Source organism: Callithrix jacchus, chromosome 3 (assembly GCF_049354715.1).
Source record: "Callithrix jacchus isolate 240 chromosome 3, calJac240_pri, whole genome shotgun sequence".
In the NCBI taxonomy this organism is placed as follows: Eukaryota; Metazoa; Chordata; class Mammalia; order Primates; family Cebidae; genus Callithrix; species Callithrix jacchus.
This window is the reverse complement of record NC_133504.1, coordinates 91670758-91692676: the sequence shown is the minus strand read 5'-3', so window position 1 is coordinate 91692676 and position 21919 is coordinate 91670758. Positions and strand designations below refer to the sequence as shown.

The 21919-nt window shown below is 37.4% G+C and overlaps 1 protein-coding gene and 1 pseudogene across 13 annotated transcripts in view; both read left to right on the top strand.

Annotated features, from left to right (window-relative positions):
• Nucleotides 1-21919, top strand: part of GSTCD (glutathione S-transferase C-terminal domain containing) — a 156788-nt gene that overhangs the window by 47281 nt on the left and 87588 nt on the right. The window lies entirely within an intron of this gene.
• Nucleotides 1628-12749, top strand: LOC128931583 (L-lactate dehydrogenase A chain pseudogene; annotated as a pseudogene). Its single transcript, XR_013533004.1, has one exon. The product of XR_013533004.1 is annotated as an L-lactate dehydrogenase A chain pseudogene (transcript).

The window sequence follows — 21919 nt, the reverse complement described above, 5'->3', positions numbered from 1 at the left end:
TTAGGATATTCATTATAATTTTCACAATTTATTGACTAGTGGCATTTTTTTCTTTCATAAATAGTTTATTTACATTTTTGCATATTCTTCTAACAAGTTTGCTAAGACTGTGGATCTAAAAAGACAGAAAACAGTTTAACATGGACTCTCATATTGAAAAAAGCAAAAACTGTAAGCCTGTGTCTCTCCTTCATCCATGTAGCCTGGGTGGTGGACAAGAATGAACTGTATTGAAAGATCCCTAAAGTCCATTTTCTAAACCAGCCTGACTGGTTCCCTTAAAATTCACAATAATAGCTTCCTTTGTCTTTTTCTTCTCTGTGCCCTTAGAACTGGGGTTCAGAGATTGGGGAGGGTCAGTCTTTCAAAAAACAAGCACTTAATTTCTTGAAGTGTCATCTTGAGAAAATGATTGAATCCTAGTTTTTTGCCTTTTTTTAAACTTAAAAACATTTCGTTTCACAAACAAAAATGTTTTGAGAAGGAATATAATAATTTTTATATTCTTAAATCTGTGTCTCTGTGTTTTTATGCATAGTATGAGTTACTGCTTTGTTGTTTTGAAAATTAACTCTTAGTAGTCTGTAGATGTAAATATTTTCCCTTAGAATTAGATCAATATCGTGAAAATGGCTATACTGCCCAAAGTAATTTACAGAATCAATGCTATCCCCATCAAGCTATCATTGAATTTCTTCACAGAACTGGAAAAAAACACCATGAACTTCATATGGAACCAAAAGAGAGCCCGCATAGCCAAGTCAATTCTAAGCAAAAGGAACACAGCGGCAAAAGGGGCATCACACTACTGGACTTCAAACTATACTACAAGGCAACAGTAATCAAAACAGCATGGTACTGGTACCAAAACAGAGATATAGACCAATGGAACAGAACAGAGGCATCGGAGGCAACACAACATATCTACAACCATACAATCTTTAATAAACCTGACAAAAACAAGCAATGGGGAAAGGATTCCCTGTTTAATAAATGGTGTTGGGAAAACTGGCTAGTCATGTGCAGAAAGCAGAAACTGGACCCCTTCCTGACACCTTACACTAAAATTAACTCCAGATGGATTAAAGACTTAAACATAAGACCCGGCACCATAAAAACCCTAGAAGAAAATCTAGGCAAAACCATTCAGGACATAGAAGTAGGCAAGGACTTCATGACCAAAACACCAAAAACATTGGCAACAAAAGCCAAAATAGACAAATGGGACCTAATGAAACTCCACAGCTTCTGCACGGCAAAAGAAACAGTCATTAGAGTGAATCGGCAACCAACAGAATGGGAAAACATTTTTGCAGTTTACCCATCTGACAAAGGGTTGATATCCAGAATTTACAAAGAACTTAAACAGATTTACAAGAAAAAAACAAACAAACCCATTCAAAAATGGGCAAAGGATATGAACAGACACTTTACAAAAGAAGACATACATGAGGCCAACAAATGTGAAAATATGCTCAGCATCACTGGTCATTAGAGAGATGCAAATCAAAACCACATTGAGATACCATCTCACGCCAGTTAGAATGGCGATCATTAAAAAATCTGGAGACAACAGATGCTGGAGAGGATGTGGAGAAATAGGAACACTTTTACACTGTTGGTGGGAGTGTAAATTAGTTCAACCATTGTGGAAGACAGTGTGACGATTCCTCAAGGCCTTAGAAATAGAAATTCCATTTGACCCAGCAATCCCATTACTGTGTATATATCCAAAGGACTATAAAGTGTTCTACTATAAGGACACACACGAATGTTCATTGCAGCACTGTTTACAATAGCAAAGACCTGGAACCAACCCAAATGCCCATTGATGATAGACTGGACTGGGAAAATGTGGCACATATACACCATAGAATATTATGCAGCAATCAAAAATGATGAGTTCGTGTCCTTTGTAGGGATGTGGATGAATCTGGAGAACATCATTCTCAGCAAACTGACACAAGAACAGAAAAGGAAATGCCGCATATTCTCACTCATAGGTGGGTGAGGAAAAATGAGAACACATGGACACAGGGAAGTGGGTACTACACACTGGGGTCTATTCGGGGGAATAGGGGAGGGACAGCCTGGGGAGAAATGCCAAATGTGGGTGAAGGGGAAGAAGGCAGCAAAACACACTGCCGTGTGTGTACCTATGCAACTATCTTGCATGTTCTGCACATGTACCCCAAAAACTAAAATGCAATAAAAAAAAAAGAATTTGAAAGAACCTTAGAGATAATCAGACCTTTTGTTTTATTTTCTTACATATTCACTAACACAGGAGACTATCTTAGTTTTGTAAGAAAAATAAAACATCTTTTATATATTTGAGGCTTGCAACCATGAAAAGATTAATTAAATTCCCTTAAATGCTTTAATTTTCTTCCTTTGAAAGCGTTAGACTGCACACTAAGTTAAACTCACAATCATTGTTTAATTAGTATTCAAAAGATATACAGTTGGATAAGATATGCTGATTTTTACTTAAATATTAATGTGGTTAATTTAAGACATTTCCTACTGCTAGCTGTCATAAGGTGTTACGTATGATTTATTTCACTTGAGAAAATTATTAAGGATTTATATTATTATTATTATTTTTTGAGATGGAGTTTCGCTCGTTACCCAGGCTGGAGTGCAATGGCACAATCTCGGCTCACCGCAACCTCCGCCACCTGGGTTCAGGCAATTCTCCTGCCTCAGCCTCCCGGGTATCTGGGATTAAAGGCGTGCGCCACCATGCCCAGCTAATTTTTTGTATTTTTAGTAGAGACAGAGTTTCACCATGTTGACCAGGATGGTCTCGATCTACCTTTATTTTCTAAAATGTTTTAATTTAAATGAGAAAGTTGTTTTGTAGTTAGTAAAAACATGCAAAAATTTATACCAACTAATTAATAATCCACTTACAAGTATTATTAAACAAGATTTTATTTTCAGTGTTTTTTATTTAATTAGAGAAAATAGAAAATTGTTCTCTTTTTTTTTTTTGAGGAGTCTTACTCTGTTGCCCAGGCTGGAGTGTAATGGAGTGAGCTCAGCACACTGCAACTTCTGCCTCCCGGGATCAAGCAAAATCTCCTGCCTCAGCCTCCCAAGTAGCTGGGACTATAAGCACGTGCCACCATGCCTGGCTGATTTTTGTATTTTTAGTAGAGACAGGGTTTCACCATGTTAGCCAGGATGGTCTTGATCTCCTGACCTCGTGATCTATCTGCCTCGGCCTCCCAAAGTGCTGGGATTACAGGCATGAGCCACTTTGCCCGGCCTGAAAGTTATTTTTTAAAAATATACTACACACACACACACACACACACACACACACATGCACGCACACACACACAGGTCACTTTGCCTGACCTGGAAGTTATTTTTTTAAAAATATACTACACACACACACACACACACACACACACACACACACGTCACATCACGTTGCCTTTTGGGCCAAGAGGACAGAAAGCCATAAGGCTGACTCTGCAGAGGGGCAGTCTTTATGAACCAGTGATGGTTTGCTGATAAAGTAAGCAGCTGGTAAAGCATGGATAAAATTAACCTATCCGTGGTAACCACATTTTATGGATCTACAACTGGAAGATGTGGTTTATGATCAACTGAAGCTTCATCTTCTACTATTTTCCTGTCCTCCTCAGGTTTTTATTCCAGTTTCTCTTTTCAGATTCTTGAAAGTCTCATAATGATTTCTTGCCTTGGCACCTTTGCGATTCCTGTTTTCTCTTCCTAGATTCCCCAGAATTGGTATCAGTTTCGCAAGCAAAATTTGTAATAATAGCTTACTCTGGCTGGTATAGTTTATAATAGATTATTTCATTTGTTTATTTATTTGATTTTTGGTATTCCATGTTTTCTACTCCTGATGTTTTTCATGAGTATTACCTTTACAGTCAGAATACAGATTTTATTTTATTTATTTTTGAGACAGAGCCTCACTCTGTCACCCAGGCTGGAATGCAGTGGCACAATTATAGCTCACTGTAGCCTCAATCTCCTGGGTAGGTGGACTACAGGCTTGCCACCGTTCCTGATTAATATTTTTTAAAAATTGAATAGAGACAAGATCTCATTATGTTGTGCAGGTTGGTCTCCCAACTCCTGAGCATAAGCTTCCCCACCTCAGCCTCTCAAAATGCTAAGATTACAGATGTGAGCCACCACAGCCAGCCCAGATTTTATGTGTTTGCTTATACACATCATCTATATTTTCATGTGGTTTGATAGATTGGCAGAAGAAAAAGCTTGCTTGAAAAGTCTGTTTTAACTTAACTTCAAAGTGGCAAACGGAATTAAATATCTTAGAATTTCAGCATGTATATAGCTGTTCATTCTGTTTTATTTCTTATGTTTTTCTTTTACTTAGCCTTTATGCAGAGCATCCTCTGTTTTAGCATTTCCCCACATAGCAACTTTCTGAGAATTACTTGCTTAACAAAAGTGTGTTCCTTATACTCTTTTTTCTATTTTTTTTTAATTATTAAACTTTAAGTTCCAGGATACATGTACAGAACATGCAGGTTGGTTACATAGGGTGGTTTGCTGCACCCATCATCCCATCATCTATATTAGGTATTTCTTCTAATGCTATCTCTCCCCCATCCCTCCACCCACCAACAGGCCCCAGTGTGTGATGTTCCTTTCCCTGTGTCCATGTGTTCTCATTGTTCAGCTCCCACTAATGAGTGAGAACATGTGGTGTTTGATTTTCTGTTACTGTGTTAGTTTGCTGAGAATGATGGTTTCCAGCTTCATTCATGTCCCTGCAAAGGGCATGAAATCATCCTTCTTTATGGCTGCATAGTATTCCGTAGTGTATATTTGCCACATTTTTTTTTATCTAGTCTATCATTGATGGGCATTTGGGTTGGTTCCAAGTCTTTGTTATTGTGAACAGTGCTCCAATAAACATATATGTGTATGTGTCATTATAGTAGAATGATTTATAATTTTGGGTTATATACCCAGTAATGGAATTGCTGGGTCAAATGGTATTTCTGGTTCTAGATCCTTAAGGAATTGCCACACTGTCTTCCACATGGTTGGACTAATTTACACTCCCACCAACAGTGTAAAAGCATTCCTGTTCCTCCACATCCTCTCCAGCATCTGTTGTCCCCAGATTTTTTAATGATCACCATTAAAATGGTGTGATATGGTAGCTCATTGTGGTTTTGATTTGCATTTCTCTAATGACCTCTGGTCATTATGAGCTTTTTTTCATGTGTTTATTGGCCACATAAATGTCTTCTTTTGAGAAGTATCTGTTTATATCCTTTGCCCACTTTTTGATGGGGTTGTTTTTTTCTTGTAAATTAAAGTTCCTTGTAGATTCTGTATATTAGCCCTTTGTCAGATGGGTAGATTGCAAAAATTTTCTCCCATTCTGTAAGTTGCCAGTTCACTCTGATAGTTTCTTTTGCTGTGAGCAGCTTTTTAATTAGATCCCGTTTGTCAATTTTGGCTTTTGTTGCCACTGATTTTGGTGTTTTAGTCATAAAGTTTTTGCCCATACCTATGTCCAAAGGGTATTGCCTGGGTTTTCTTCTAGGGCTTTTATGGATTTAGGTCTTACGTTTCAGCCTTTAATGCGTCTTGGGTTAATTTTTGTATAAGGCGTAAGGAAGGCATCCAGTTTCAGTTTTCTGCATATGGCTAGCCAGTTTTCCCAACACCATTTATTAAATAGGGAATCCTTTCCCCATTGCTTGTTGTTGACAGGTTTGTCAAAGATCAGTGGTTGTAGATGTGTGGTGTTATTTCTGAGACCTCTATTCTGTTCCATTGGTGTATATATCTGTATTGTTTGAAGTCAGGGAGCATGATGTCTCCAGCTTTGTTCTTTTTGCTTAGAACTGTCATGGATATATGGGCTCTTTTTTGGTTCCATATGAAACTTAAACTACTTGTTTCTACTTCTGTGAAGAAAGTCAGTGGTAGCTTGATGGGGATAGTATTGAATATATAAACTACTTTGGGCTGTTGGCCATTTTCACGATATTGATTCTTCCTATCCATGAGCATGAAATGTTTTTCTATTTGTTTGTGTTCTCTCTCATTTCCTTGAGCAGTGGTTTGTAGTTCTTCTTGAAGTGGCCCTTCACTTCCTTTGTAAGTTGTATTCCTAGGTATTTTATTCTATTTGTAGCAATTGTGAGTGAGAGTTCACTCATGATTTGACTCTCTATTACTGGTGTATTGGAATGCTTGTGGTTTTTGCACATTGGTTTTTTTGTATCCTGAGACTCTGCTGAAGTTGCTTATCAGCTTAAGGAGATTTTGAACTGAGATGATGGGGTTTTCTAAATATACAATCATGTCATCTGCCAACAGACAGTTTGACTTCCTCTCTTCCTATTTGAATATCCTTTATTTTTTTCTCTTGCTTGTTTGCTCTGACCAGAACTTATAACACTATGTTGAATAGGAATGATGAGATAGAGCATCCTTGTATTATGCTGGTTTTCAAAAGGAATGCTTCCAGCAGTTGCCCATTCAGTGTGATATTGGCTGTGGGTTTTTCATAAATAGCTCTTATTATTTTGAGATACATTGCATCAGTACCTACTTTATTGAGAATTTTTAGCATGAAGACTGTTAAATTTTATCTAAGGCCTTTTCTGCATCTATTGAGATAATCATGTGGTTTTTGTCATTGGTTCAGTTTATGTGATGGATTACATTTATTGATGTGTGTATGTTGAACCAGCCTTGCATCCCAGGAATGAAGCCGACTTGATTGTGGTGGATAAGCTTTTTGATGTGCAGCCAGATTCGGTTTGCCAGTATTTTATTGAGGATTTTCGCATTGATGTTCATCAAGGATATTGGGCTGAAATTTTCTTTTCTTGTTGTGTCTCTGCCAGGTTTTGGTTTCAGGATGATTCTGGCCACATAAAATGAATTAGAGAGGAGTCCCTTTTTTTCTGTTGTTTGGAATAATTTCAGAAGAAATGGTACCAGCTGCTCTTTGTATCTCTGGTAGAATTAGACTGTGAATCTATCTGATCCTGGACTTTCTTTGATTGGCAGAACTTGTTATTGTTCTATTCAGGGATTTAACTTCTTCCTGGTTTAGTCTTGGGATGGTGAATATGTCCAGGAATTTAACCATTTCTTCTAGATTTTCCAGTTTGTTTGCATAGAGGTGTTTATTGTATTCCTTGACGGTAGTTTGTATTTCTGTGGGATCAGTGGTGATATCACATTTATCATTTTTTATTGCATCTATTTGATTCTTCTCTCTTTTCTTCTTTATTGGTCTGGCTAATGGTCTATCGATTTCGTTGGTCTTTTCAAAAAAACAGCTCCTGGATTCATTGATTATTTTTTTTTTTCTTTTTAAAGGATTTTTTGTGTCTCTGTCTCCTACAGTTCTAGTCTAATCTTAGTTATTTGTCGTCTTCTGCTAGCTTTTGAGTTTGTTTGCTCCTGCTTCTCTACTTCTTTTCATTGTGTTGTTAGGGTGTCAGTTTTCAATCTTTCCTGTTTTCTCCTATGGGCATTTAGTGCTATAAATTTCCCTCTAAACACTGCTTTAGCTGTGTCCTGGAGATTCTGGTACACTGTATCTTTGTGCTCATTGGTTTCAAAGAACTAATTTATTTCTGCCGTAATTTCATTTTTTATCCAGTAGTCATTCAGGAACAGGTTGTTCACTTTCCGTGTAGTTGAGTGGTTTTGAGTGAGTTTCTTGATACCGAGTTCTTTTTTTTTTTTTGAGAAGGAGTTTCACTGTTGTTACCCAGGCTGGAGTGCAATGGCATGATCTCGGCTCACTGCAACTTCCGCCTCCTGGGTTCAAGCAATTCTCCTGCCTCAGCCTCCCGAGTAGCTGGCACTACAGGCATACACCACCATGCCCAGCTAATTTTTGTATTTTCAGTAGAGATGGGGTTTCACCTTGTTGACAAGGATGGTCTCCATCTCTTGACCTCGTTATCCACTTCCTCGCCTCCCAAAGTGCTGGGATTATAGGCGTGAGCCACCACGCCCGGCCGATCCCGAGTTCTAATTTGATTGCACTGTGGTCCGAGAGACTGTTTGTTATGATTTCCTTTCTTTTGCATTTGCTGAGGAGTGTTTTCCTTTCAATTTCATGGTTGACTTTAGCATAAGTGCTATGTAGTGCTGAGAAGAATGTATATTCTTTTGATCTGGGGTGGAGAGTTCTGTAGTTTTCTATTACATTCGCTTGGTTCAGAGCTGAGTTCAAGTCCTGAATATCCTTGTTAATTTTCTGTCTTGTTGATCTGGCTCTTATTGACAGTGGGGTGTTAAAGTCTCCCACTATTATTGTGTGGGAGTCTACATCTCTTTGTAGGTCTCTAAGAACTTGCTTTATGAATCTGGGTGCTTCTGTATTGGGTGCATATATATTTAGGGTAGTTAGCTCTTCTTGTTGCCTTCATCCCTTTACCATTATTTAATGCCCTGCTTTGTCTTTTTTGATCTTAGTTGGCTTAAACTCTGTTTTATCAGAGACTAGGATTGCAACCCCTGCTTTTTTTTTCTTTTTTTGCTTTCCATTTTCTTGGTAAATATTCCTTCATTCCTTTATTTTTTAGGTAAAGACATCACAGGCAAAGACACACAGCCTATGTGTATCTTTGTATATGAGATGGGTTTCCTGAATACAGCACACCTATCAGTCTTGACTCTTTATCCAATTTGCCAGTCTGTGTCTTTTAATTGGGGCATTTAGCCCATATACATTTACAGTTAATATTGTTATATATGAATCTAATCCTGTCATTGTGATGCTAGCTGGTATTTTGCCTGTGAGTTGATGCAATTTTGTCATAGTTTCAACAGTCTTTACAATTTGGTATGTTCTATGCAGTGGTTGGCACTGGTTTTCTTTTCTATATTTAGTGCTTCCTTCAGGAGCTCTCGTAAGGCAGGCCTGGTGGTTAAAAAATCTCTCAGCAATTGCTTGTTCATGAAGGATTTTATTTCTCCTTTGCGTATAAAGCTTAGTTTGGCTGGACGTGAAATTCTATGTTGAAAGTTCTTTTCTTTAAGGATGTTGAATATATGCTTCCACTTTCTTCTGGCTTGTAGAGTTTCTGCTGAAAGATCTGCTGTGAGTCTGATGGGCTTCCCTTTGTGAGTAACCTGACCTTTCTCTCTGGCTGCCCTTAGCATTTTTTCCTTCATTTCAACTCTGGTGAATGTGACAATTATGTGCCTAGGGGTTACTCTTCTTGAGGAATATCTTTGTGGTGTTCTCAGTGTTTCCTGGACTTGAATGTTAGCCTGCCTTACTAGGTTGGGAACGTTCTCCTGGATAATATCCTGAAAAGTGTTTCCCATCTTGGTTTCATTTTCTCCTTCACTTTCAGGTGCACTAATCAAACATAGGTTTGGTCTTTTTAGATAGTCCCATATTTCTTTGGGACTTTGTTCATTCTTTTTCATTCTTCTCTAATCTTGTCTTCACACTTTATTTCATTAGGTCAATCTTCAGTCTCTGATATCCTTTCTTCCACTTGATCCATTTGGCCATTGATACTTTTATATGCTTCATAAAGTTCTTGTGCTGTGTTTTTCAGCTCCATCAGGTCATTTATGGCTTTCTCTAAACTTGTTATTCTAGTTAGCAATTCCTCTAACCTTTTTTGAGGTTCTTAGCTAGGGTTAGAACATGCTCCCTTAGGTCAGAGGAGTTTGTTATTACCCACCTTTTGAAGACTACTTCTGTCAATTTGTCAAACTCATTCTCTGAACACTTTTGTTCCCTTGCTGGAGAGGAGCTGTGATCCTTTGGAGGAGAAGAGGCGCTTTGGGTTTTGGAATGTTCAGCCTTTTTGCACTGATTTTTCCTCACATTTGTGGATTTATCTACCTTTAGTCTTTGATGTTGGTGACCTTTGGATGGGGTTTCTGTGTGGACATCCTTTTTGTTGATGTTGATGCTGTTTTTTCTGTTTGTCAGTTTTCCTTCTAACACTCAGGCCACATGCCAGCCAGAGCTCTCTTATATGAGGTGTCTGCAGACCTCTATTGTGTGATGTCTCCCAGTCAGGAGGCATGGGGATCAGGCATCCACTTAAGGAGGCAGTCTGTTCCTTATCAGAGCTTGAGTCCTTTGGTGGGAGATCCACTGCTCTCTGCTGAGCTGGCAGGCAGGAACGTTTAAGTCTGCTGCAACTGTGCCCACAGCCGCTCCTTCCCCCAGGTGTTCTGTCCCAGGGAGATGGAAGTTTTATTTCTAAGCCCTTAACTGGGGATTCTTGCTTTCTTTCAGAGATGCCCTGCCCAGAGAGAAGAAGTCTAGAGAGACAGTCTGGCTACAGCAGGTTTGCTGCACTTTGGTGGGCTCCATCCAGTTCAGACTTGCTGGTGGCTTTGTTTACACTGTGAGGGGAAAACTGCCTACTCAAGCCTCAGTAATGGTGATGCCCTTCCCCCACCAAGCTTGAGTGTCCCAGGTCGAGCTCAGACAGCTGTGCTGGCAGCGAGAATTTCAAGCCAGTGGATCTTAATTTGCTGGGCTCTGTTGGGTATGGGATCCACTGAGCTAGACCACTTGGCTCCTGGTTTCAGCCCCCTTTCCAGGGGGAGTGAACAGTTCTGTCTCACTGGCATTATGGGCATCACTCAGGCATGAAAAAAACTCCGGCAACTAGCTCAATGACTGCCCAAAGGGCCACCCTGTTTTGTGCTTGAAACCCAGGGCCCCAGTCGTGTAGGCACCTGAGGGAATCTCTTGGTCTGTGGGTTGTGAAAACCGTTGGGAAAAGCATAGTTTCTAGGCAAGAGTGCACCTTTCCTCACAGCACAGTCCCTCATGGCTTCCCTTGGCCAAGGGAGGGAGTTCCCAACCTCTTATGCTTCCCAGGTGAGGCAGTGCCCCACCCTACTTCTGCTTACCCTCTGTGGGCTGTACCCACCGTCTAACTGGTCCCAGGGATATGACCCGAGTACTTCATTTGGAAATGCAGTAATAACCCACCTTCTGCATTGATCTCACTGAGTTCTGCAGAACCAAGTTGTTCCTATTCAGCCATCTTGCCAGGCTGATGCTCCTTATATTCTTAAAGATTTCAACTTCAGGTGCTGGAGCAGCTGCCACTGAGTCCGGATCTTGCTGCCGGGCACCCCTGACGCCCACCCAATGTGCATTCTTGGTTCCTTTTGGTTCCAAGTCCAAAATGGCAACTCTCAAGGATCAGCTGATTCATAATTTTCTAAAGGATGAACAGACCCTCAGAATGACATTACAGTTGTTGGGGTTGGTGATGTTGACATGGCCTGTGTCATCAGTATCTTAATGAAGGTCTTGGAAGATGAACTTGCTCTGTTTGATGTCATGGAAGACAAATTGAAGGGAGAGATGATGGATCTCCAACATGGCAGCCTTTTCCTTAGAACATCAAAGATTGTCTCTGGCAAAGACTATAATGTAACTGCAAACTCCAAGCTGGTTGTTATCATGGCTGGAGCACATCAGCAAGAGAGAGAAAGCCGTCTTAATTTGGTTCGGCGTAATGTGAACATCTTTAAATTCATCATTCCTAATGTCGTAAAATACAGCCCAAACTGCAAGTTGCTTATTGTTTCAAATCCAGTAGATAATCTTGACCTATGTGGCTTGGAAGATAAGTGACTTTCCCAAAAACCATGTTATTGGAAGTGGTTGCAATCTGGATTCAGCCAGATTCCGTTACCTGATGGGGAAAGGCTAGGAGTTCACCCATTAAGCTGTCATGGGTGGGTCCTTGGGGAACATGGAGATTCCAGTGTGCCTGTATGGAGTGGAGTGAATGTTGCTGGTGTCTCTCTGAAGACTCTGCACCAAAATTTAGGGACTGATAAGGAACAGTGGAAAGAGGTTCACAAGCAGGTGGTTGAGAGTTCTTACGAGGTGATCAAACTCAAAGGCTACACATCCTGGGCCATTGAACTGTCTTTGGCAGATTCAGCAGAGATTATAATGAAGAATCTTAGGTGGGTGTACCCAATTTCTACCATGATTATGGGTCTCTATGGAATAAAAAGTGATGTCTTCCTTACTGTTCCTTGCATTTTGGGACACAATGGAATCTCAGACGTTTTGAAGGTGACTCTGACTCCTGAGGAAGACGCCAGTTTGAAGAAGGGTGCTGATACTCTTTGGAGGATCCAAAAAGAGCTGCAATTTTAAAGTCTTCTGATGTCATACCATTTCACTGTCTAGGCTACAACTGGATTTTAGCTGGAGGTTGTGCATATTGTCCTTTTTATCTGATCTGTGATTAAAGCAGTAATATTTTAAGTTGGAGTGGGAAAAACATCAATCCTAGAAGTTAGAAATAGGAATGTTTTGTAAAGTCCTAAAACTATATCCTGATGCTAGATGATACTAATCTTGTGTAGTCCTAAACTGGTTAGTGTGAAATAGTTCTGCCACCTCTAGGAACCGGTGCCAATGCTGCACATGCTGCAGTTGCCCCTTGAGCCAGACAGATGTTTATCATGTGTTATGTAACTTCCTGGCTCCTTCACTGAACATATCTAGTCCAACATTTTTTCCTAATAAGTCACATCCTGGCATTCAGTGTATAGATCCAATATTGCATGTCTTGTGCATAATTGTTCCAAAGGATCTTACTTTGTGAATGATATAGATATGAGTAGTGTACATTATCCTATAATATAAGAAGATCTACATATAAACAATGCAACCAACTATCCAAGTGTTACACCAACTAAACCCCCCAATAAACCTTGAACAATGAAAAAAAAAAGATTTCAACGTATCTTGTCTTGATTTCCTCATCCTCAGAATAAGGAAACTGTGTTGAATAAGCTTTGTGGGGCTATCTGTCTCTACTATGCTGCAGTATGCTTTGGGGAGTCTCATTACTTTATAATTGCCCACCCATTTCCATTCTGTACCCCTCCAACTCAATCTATGATGGTTGTCGGATTATTCTTCGTAATATAGAACCCTAATCATGTTAAGCATCTGTTCTGGAATGGAAAATAATAAAATATTAATAGCTTTCTGTATGCAATGGGTGTTTTGTTAGTTTCCATGTATTAAAAGTTGACTAAATAAATTCTACTTACTAAACAAAAATTCATTGATACATTTTTATGTCTGGTACATTTTGGCAGCTAAGGATAGTGAATCGATTCACTATCCTTGATTGTGCATATCACGGATAGTGAATCGATTCACTATCCTTGATTGTGCATATCACACTAGTAGGGAAATTAAAATTTTATAATTTTGTATTTAATCTTCTTAGCTGATACATATATATATACGTATATATACATATACGTATATATGTATATATACGTATATATATATATATATATATATATCATGTATGTATGCTTGTCTTTCTGATATTAATTTCCTTATATAGAATGTGGATACTCCAGGCATAATACATTCTCAGAATTCCCAAAACTTCTTTGTCATTGCCAATCTGGAATGACTTTCCTCCCTTTATCACATGTCTATTATCTTTCATTATACAGCTTAGATATTAGATAGCAAGTCTTCCTTTCTCAACATCTTCCTTCTCTTTTTATTGAATATTATGTTTTAACCTGAACTATAATTTACTTGGGTTCACATTTTCCCGTCCGTGAGACTGCTACCTTTCGCAGGCAGGAAGTAGTTTAAAAACATAAACTTTTGAGTCAAATAGACCAGACTCTGTCATTTACCAGTTATGTCTGCTTACGTAAGTTACTCCCTTTCTCTGTCTTGGTTTTCTCATCTGCAAAATGGGGATGTTAATAATGACTTCTGTATACGGTAACAGTAAGAGTTAAAGAAGACAGTGTTTGTAACATACTTAGTACCATGCTTGTCATATTGGTAAGTGTCCAATAAATTCAAGGTATTTTTAATAACACCATTGTTTTATTATATAATTTTAATTATATTAACAATCCCTTTTATCCTGTGAACTCTTAGAAATCACTCAATGTTTTGGATGTAGCAAGTGTTTAATACATATATTTAGGAGAACTTTAACAAATGTTGTTGAGTAAAGGCTTATTCAACAGAATAAGGAATTCAGAAAGGGGAATGATTAGTTCTGATTATTGAATTAAGGAAGACTTTATTGGAGTTGGCATTTGAACTTTTACGTCTGAGTTATGATTTGACAGAAATGAACAACAAAAAACATTGGAAGCCAATGACATGCAATTTCAGATAGAAGTGTTAGCTAAGCTTTACATTAATTAAAAAAAAAACCTTAGTTCAAGCTCTTTATTCCTGATGGGTTGGTTTGTTTTATAAATGCATTTAAAGTATTGGCATAGTAAGAATACAGTAAATATTAGCCAGTGTTTTAGTAACCCATTTATAGACTACATGTTAAATAATAAAAACTCACTTGTACCTATAGTACATATGTGTCTTTCACAGTAGCTTGAAGGAGTTCTGTATGACAACATTTCATTATTTTTGTTTGTAGTACTTGTTTAAAAGTAACCATTAACAATCCCTTGAAATATTGCTTATTTCAGCTATATATTATTCTTCCTGTTTGTTTGAATTAGTGAGACAATATTTTGCAAATTGCTTTAAATTGTCAGCTATTAAGGATTATCATGCCATTGTTTCCCACTGGTATAGCTAAATTTGAGAGAAGTCTATATAAGTAACAGCTTACAACAGCTGCAGTTGCTTGATATGTGAAAACAATCAAGGGATATATATTATATGAAATTCACAGTCACTTCATTTTAATTAAACATGTCTTGAATTATAGTATGTTCCATAACAATGTAACTAAGATTTTTTTCTGTCATATTTTATTTTCATATCCTTTCCAGACGTATGAAAGCTGTAATAACAGTACAACAATTCGAATATACCTTTTTTTTTTTTTTGAGACTGATTCTCATTCTGTCAACCAGGTTGGAGTGCAGTGGCATGATCTCGGCTCACTGCAACCTCTGCCACCTGGGTTCAAGTGATTCTCCTGTCTCAGCCTCCCAAGTAGCTGGGATTACAGGAATCTACCCACCACAACTGGCTAATTTTTGTAGTTTTACTAGAAACGGGGTGTCACCATCTTGACCAGGCTGGTCTTGAACTCCTGACCTCATGTCCACCAACCTTGGTCTCCCAAAGTGCTGGGATTACAGATGAGAGCCACAGCGCCTGGCCTCTAATTTACCTTTTATCCAGATTCCTCACTGTTAACATTTTGACATCTTTACCTTATTTCTGTCCCTTTGTCACTCACACATACTCATTCTTTCTCTGAACTATGTGAGATAGTTACACACATGACACCCATCATTTACTCCTGAATATGTCAGAGTGAGGTGCTTAAAAATAAGAAAAATGAAAACATTTTCTTAAATAACCAAAAAACAATTATCAAATTAACAAGTTAAGATTGATACAATATTATTTTCTATTCCACAGGTGTTATTTAGATTTTACCATTTGTCCCAATAATGTCCTTTATAGCAACAGAAAAATTGCACATTTATGTTTTGCATGTAGTTGTCACATCTCTGGTTCTCTTTTAATCTGGAACACTTCCTCAGTTTTGCTTTGTCTTTCTTGACCTTAACATTGTTGAAGAACACAGACCAGTTATTTTGTGGAATGTCCCTCAACTTGGATTTGTCTGGTGTTTTCTGATTAGAATCAGGTGATGTACTTGGAGCAGTAATAGCATAGAAGTGATTTTTCTTTCTCAGTGCATCATGTCAGGAGGACAACATTTGTAAATATAAATTTTGGAAATTTGGAAAAGCAACAGTTTTATAATTTTTTTTAAATGTTTGCAAACATATATTTCTCAGTTCTTTTATTTTTAACATTTTTCATTTTTTAGCCAATCAGTAAAATATTAAGTATGAAATAACACTTTCCCTGCAAGATTGTCTATCAAATTATTGGTTTATCAAGTATATTTATTGTTAAATGAAGGTAAGTATAGAAAGACATTCTTTTTTTTTTTTTGAGACAGAGTCTCACTCTGTCGCCAGGTGGGAGTGCGGTGGCGCTGAGATCTTGGCTCATTGCAACCTCCGCCTCCTGGATTCAAGCAATTCTCCTGCCTCAGCCTCTTGAGTAGCTGGGACTACCAGGTGTGTGCCATATTCCCAGCTAATTTTTGTATCTTTTTTTAGTAGAGATCGAGTTTCACCATGGTGACCAGGATGGTCTTGATCTCTTGACCTTGTGATCTGCCCACCTTAGCCTCCCAAAGTACTAGGATTACAGGCGTGAGCCACCACACCTGGCCAGAAAGACACTCTTTAGTAAGAAATTTAGTTATCTATGGTAGTAAATAGTAACATAGGTTTGATATGAAATGGAGCATTGTAGCAAGAATGTTTTTGACAGTTATAAATAAAGAGCTTGAACTAAGTAATTGATTTGACAGATTACTTTTGTCAAATGTTGCCACCCAAATCTGAGGCCACTAACAGGGAAAAGATTCAGACATTGCCTATTAATGCTCACTTAGTATTAGTTAGCTTTTCAGATATTTGAGAGAAGGAATTTTTTATTGTTGGAATTCATTTTAAATCAGCAGTGCTCTTTTATATAGAAAGATACTTAATACTCAGATTTTAAGACTCATCTTTCTTTCTTATTTTCCCCTCAAGAGAGAAAAAACCTCTGCCTGATTACAAATCCTGCAGTACCTATGTTGAATCTAATTACATGTTCCATATTGTGCCTTGCCAACAAATACATGTTGATAATAATGAATAATCAACCTTGCTTAACAAGAGCAACACAAAATATGTTTCTGCCATTTCGCATGATGGATAGACCCAGGAGTGCATCAAAGATGGAATCCTCACCACATCAGTTCCCCATGACTTATTAACAGCAACCTGCATCACAGATGATGAACTGTGAAATTGATGGGCACTACAGGGAATCTGAACTGAGCTTTCAGGCTGGGGAAGAGCAGTCTTACAATATTCACTTGCCTTGTTCATTGGCTCATTGGTTACCCCTAAGGCCACTGTTTATAATGCTCTGGAAAATGTTTCCTGGCTAAGTTAATGTATATGCTACTGTATCTGGCTAGCAACCAGATTGCTAGAATAAAGCTTATAGGAAATTTTACTATATCCTGTTCCCCAGCTGATAATAAGAAATCTGAGCCATGTAAGAACTGACTGAACAGAGAATGAATGCATGAAATATTTGAGTGTGTCATTATGAGCGTATCTTTCACTGCAGAAGATATTATAGATACTAAAGGGGAAAATGCTGTGCTATTGTCACCTTCCATCTTTTTTTAATTGACTTTTAGAGATTAGTTTGTTAGTGATTCCCACATTTAATTGATGTTGAATGATTCTTTTATAATAGAAGTATTAATTTATAATTTATATTTTATTTATGAATTGCTTGAATAGTCAAATATCAATTAATTTAGCAGAGTCTGAACGTATAATGTATACTATATCCCTATAACTTATTTCAGAAATTTTCATTTACTTCTGGAATTATTTTCCTCCTGCTTTATTTGAAAAGTCAAGATATTATGATGTTGCTATAGCATTAGTAGAAAAATTCCAGAGAGGCAGTAAAGAGGCATATAAGCAAAACCCAAGTTTTCAAGCAGGCCTGAATTTAAAGCTGTATCCTAGTTACTTAATCTCAGGCAAATTAGCTAACCTTTCCAAGCCTTAAATTTCTTAGCTTGGAGAATCACAATATTTACCTCACATCCTTCAGTAAAATGATGTGTAAAATAACTTGCATAGCACGTAGCTTTACTTTCTTCTCTTACCTAGCACTTTGATATTTTTGTTGAGGCATAAACAGTGGAATATAAATGTTAGCATTATCTGATATTTTATTTCATCATGATATATTTTTTCTCTTTGAACTTACTAAATTTAATTTTTCTTTTCTTTTTAATTTTTAAGACAGGGTCTTGCTCTGTTTCCAGGCTGGAGTGCAGTGGCACAGTTATATCTCGCTGCAGCTTCAAGCTTCTGAGTTAAAGGGATCCTACCACTCAGCATCCTAAGTAGTTGTGATGTCATGCTCAGCTTTTTAGTTTTTGTAGAATGGAAGCTATTGCTTTATTGCCCAGGCTGGTCTGGAACTCCTGGCCTCAAACAATCCTCTAGCCTCAGCCTTACAAAGTGGCTGATTACAGGCGTGGGTCATCTTTCTTGGCCTAATTTTCCTTTCTTTAGAGAGAAAATTGGATTCATGAAATCTATTAGCATTCTTAGGGAGTATTCTACAGCAGAACAGAAGTAGAACAAGCAGGGAATAGTGAAAATGTATCTATTGCTTGGGGTAGGAAGAACTAAAACACAAATTTTTGAATTTTTTTTTCATTTATAATTCTGTCTCTTAGTTTATTTAACTACTTATCTTTTTTTTTTTTTTTTTTGGCAAGGATAATGCAGTTATCTGTGAAGCACTTCTGAGTCAAAATGATCCTTTCCCACACTGGTCAGGAATTGTCATAGTGCTGTTTTCTAAGGTGCGTAGCATGTCGGTGTGGGGTAGTTCATATTCTGAAGCCCAGAGACTCTTTTCTTAGCAGGAATTGTTTTTCTGTGAGATGCTTTGAAAGATATTTTGCTTCATTTAAATGCCCTGTCATTTAATGCACAAAAAATGTCTTGTGCATACCTTGTACAAGGTCAGCAACCTCTATAAACTCTGGGTGCTACTGGCAAAACTAAGCAATGTTCTGGTTAACCTTCACAAGCAGGGTAGTTGAGAGAAAAATAGATGAAGAGAATATGAGGAACAGGGGAAGAGAAAGAAAGGAAAAAGGAGAAAGCTGAATGTGGTGCCTCATACTTGTAATCCCAGCACTTTGGAAAGCCAAGTTGGGAGGATCACTTGAGCTTAGGAGTTTAAGACCAGCCTGGGCAACATAGCAAGATTTCATCTCTACAAAAATTTTAAACATTAGCAAAGCATGGTGTGTGCTCCTTCCACCTCTGGAAGGCTGAGGCAGGAGGCTCTATTGAGCACAAGAGGTTGCGGCTGCAGTGAGCCATATTCATGCCACTGCACTTCAGTCTGGGCAACAGAGTGAGACCCTATCTGAAACACACACACACCACACACACACACACACACACACACACACACACACCACAAAACACCAGGAGAAAGATAAAAACATCATTCATGGCTTCATAATACATAGGAATTATGATTACTTGATAATTCCTTTTTTTTTTTTGTGACAGTCTTGCTCTGTCACTCAGGCTGGAGTGCAATGGCACAATCTTGGCCCACTGCAACCTCCATCTCTTGGGTTCAAGCAATTCTTGTGCCTCAGCCTCCCTAGTAGCTGGGATTATGGTGCATGCTACCACGTCCAGTTAATTTTTGTATTTATAGTAGATCAGGGTTTCACCATGTTGTCCATGCTTACTTGAGAATTTTTAATAATTATTTCTGATTTTTTGTCTTAATAAATATGCAGATAGTTTATTTCAAGACTTTCACTGTAAGTTTTATTAAGTTAAAAATAATTATTGTGTTTTTGTGCATATAGCATATATTTTAAAAATAACTACCAATTTGGGCTAACCTCAAGGAATTTTTTTCTTTAATGTCAAAGTCATCTCATTAATAATAACTATGCTGGAACACAAGTTCACTTTATTTGTACAGAGCACATCTCACATTCTTTCCCTCTGTCTGAGATGGACATTTTGTTCGAATTTGACCTTTCTTCCTCTTAGAGGCATAAGTTTGGACTGATTTATTTGGATAAGATTGGATATTGCACCTGGTGTGGATAATAATAGATTACATCTTCAGGAAATTGAACTTTTTCTGTTTACTCTTTAGAACAAACAACTTTCTGAAATGAATATGTTGGAGACAGCTTTAGCTTTTTTTGTGTGTCCATTCTGCTACATAGGATCTTTTCATTTTACAAAAAAATTGGCTTTCTGTTGCTTTAGCAAGTTGGTATATTATACATTCTGAAACTAAATTTCCTTATACATTCTTGGTAAAATTCAGGATGGTTCGGGGTTGGTGTTGACCTATATGCCTTAAAACATTTTTGTTTTAATATAATCTAAATTTACAGAAAAATACAAAAATAGTACAAAAAAATCCCAGATTCACTAATTGTTAAATTTTTATTTTTCCCTTTTTTTAATCACTCAATGCTGCAGTTCTTTTTCCATCTCTTTCCCTCTGTATATGTGTGTATGTGTATGTATATATTTTTCTTGAACCAGTTGAAAGTGAGTTGTAGGATTGGTACCCCTTTAACCCTTATATTCTTTTATATAACCGGAATACAATGATCAAAATCCATAACTTTAATATGGATACAATATTATTATCTCCATAGCCTATATTCAAATGTCATCAATTGTCCCAATGTCTTTTATATTTATCTTTTATCTTATTCATGATTTAGTCCAAAATTATGTTGTATTTAGTTTTCAAATTTCTTTAGTTTCTGGAATTAGCTTCTCTTTTGTCATTTATGATCTTGATATTTTTGAAGAGTACAAGCAAATTAATTTGAAGAATTCTCATCAATTTGAGTTCATCTGATTAGATTCATATTATGGGTTTGGGGCAGAAATACTAAAGAAGTGACACACCACAGAAAAGGCATGGGATGTTAGTTTATTCTGTTATTGTTAATGGTGATGCTAAGTACCTAGTTAGTATGACACCTGCCAGATTTTGCTATTGTAATGTTACTATTTTTTACTTTGCAATGAAGTAATTTGTGGTAGTTTGAAACTATGTACATATCTTATTCCTCACTTACTTTTCATTTAGCATCTGTCTTAACTTTTTCATAGCTGTAACGGAATATCATAGACTAGGTAAGTTATAAACAATAAAAGTTTATTTGGCTCCTGCTTTTTGAGGCTGAGAAGTGCAAGAGCATGGCACTAGCATCTGGTGAGGGTCATCCCGTGGCAGAAGGCAGAAAAGAGCACATGACACAGAGAAAGGCACCAGGGACCAGACTGGCTTTTAACAACCAACCCTCCCAATAACCAACCCATTCCCTCAATAATAACATTAATCTATTGCCTTTATGACCCAATCACTCCTTATTAGGCCTCACCTTCCAACAAAATTGCATTGGATTAAATTTACAACACATGAACTTTTGGGGAACACATACAATCCAAAATAGCATCCATTGATGATTGTTGCCTGAATTAACTATCATTAATTACTATAATGTTTGTAAATTGTGACTTTCTAGAATCTATCATTTATTCTACATTCATTAATTGCCAAACTAAGGAAATATTTCCCTCCCCACTTACCATTTGTTTTCTTTATCTGTATCAGGATAAATTCATGGTTTTTTTTTTTAATGGATTACATTCTATTATTATCATTATTTAATTTGATGCTCAAATTTTCCTACATTTGGCCAGTAAGAGCCCCTTCAGACTAACTCCTACATTGTTTTGACATGTTCCCAACATTCCTGGAGCACTTCCTTAATTTCTGACATCCCAAGAAGTTCCAAGATTATCTTGTCATTTGTCTGACCTAGCGCTGAAAGTAGCCTTTATTTCAAAATCTGATGTACAGTGTAATAATAGCTACTGGGACACTGCTGATTCTAGGCCTTCTCAGTGGATACAATTAGGAAATATGTGTGTCTATTTGTATATGCGTTTGCGTGTAATCATATCATATACTTCTAATTCTAATCCAGCAGCAGAGAGTTTATGTTAGTCTTCTCAAGTTGAACAGTAAGAAAACTCAGAAATTTGCTCATCTGTAAAATACATACAAAGTTTTTAAAATTGTTGATATATAACACTTTTAAAACAAACGACTGTAAAGTCATCATAGGAAAAAAAGAAACAGAGTAGCATCTCTTATGAACATAGATGCATAGATGTGTAAACTCTCCACAAAATATTAGTTTACCAAATTTAAAAAAATATCATACACCATAACCAAATCAGA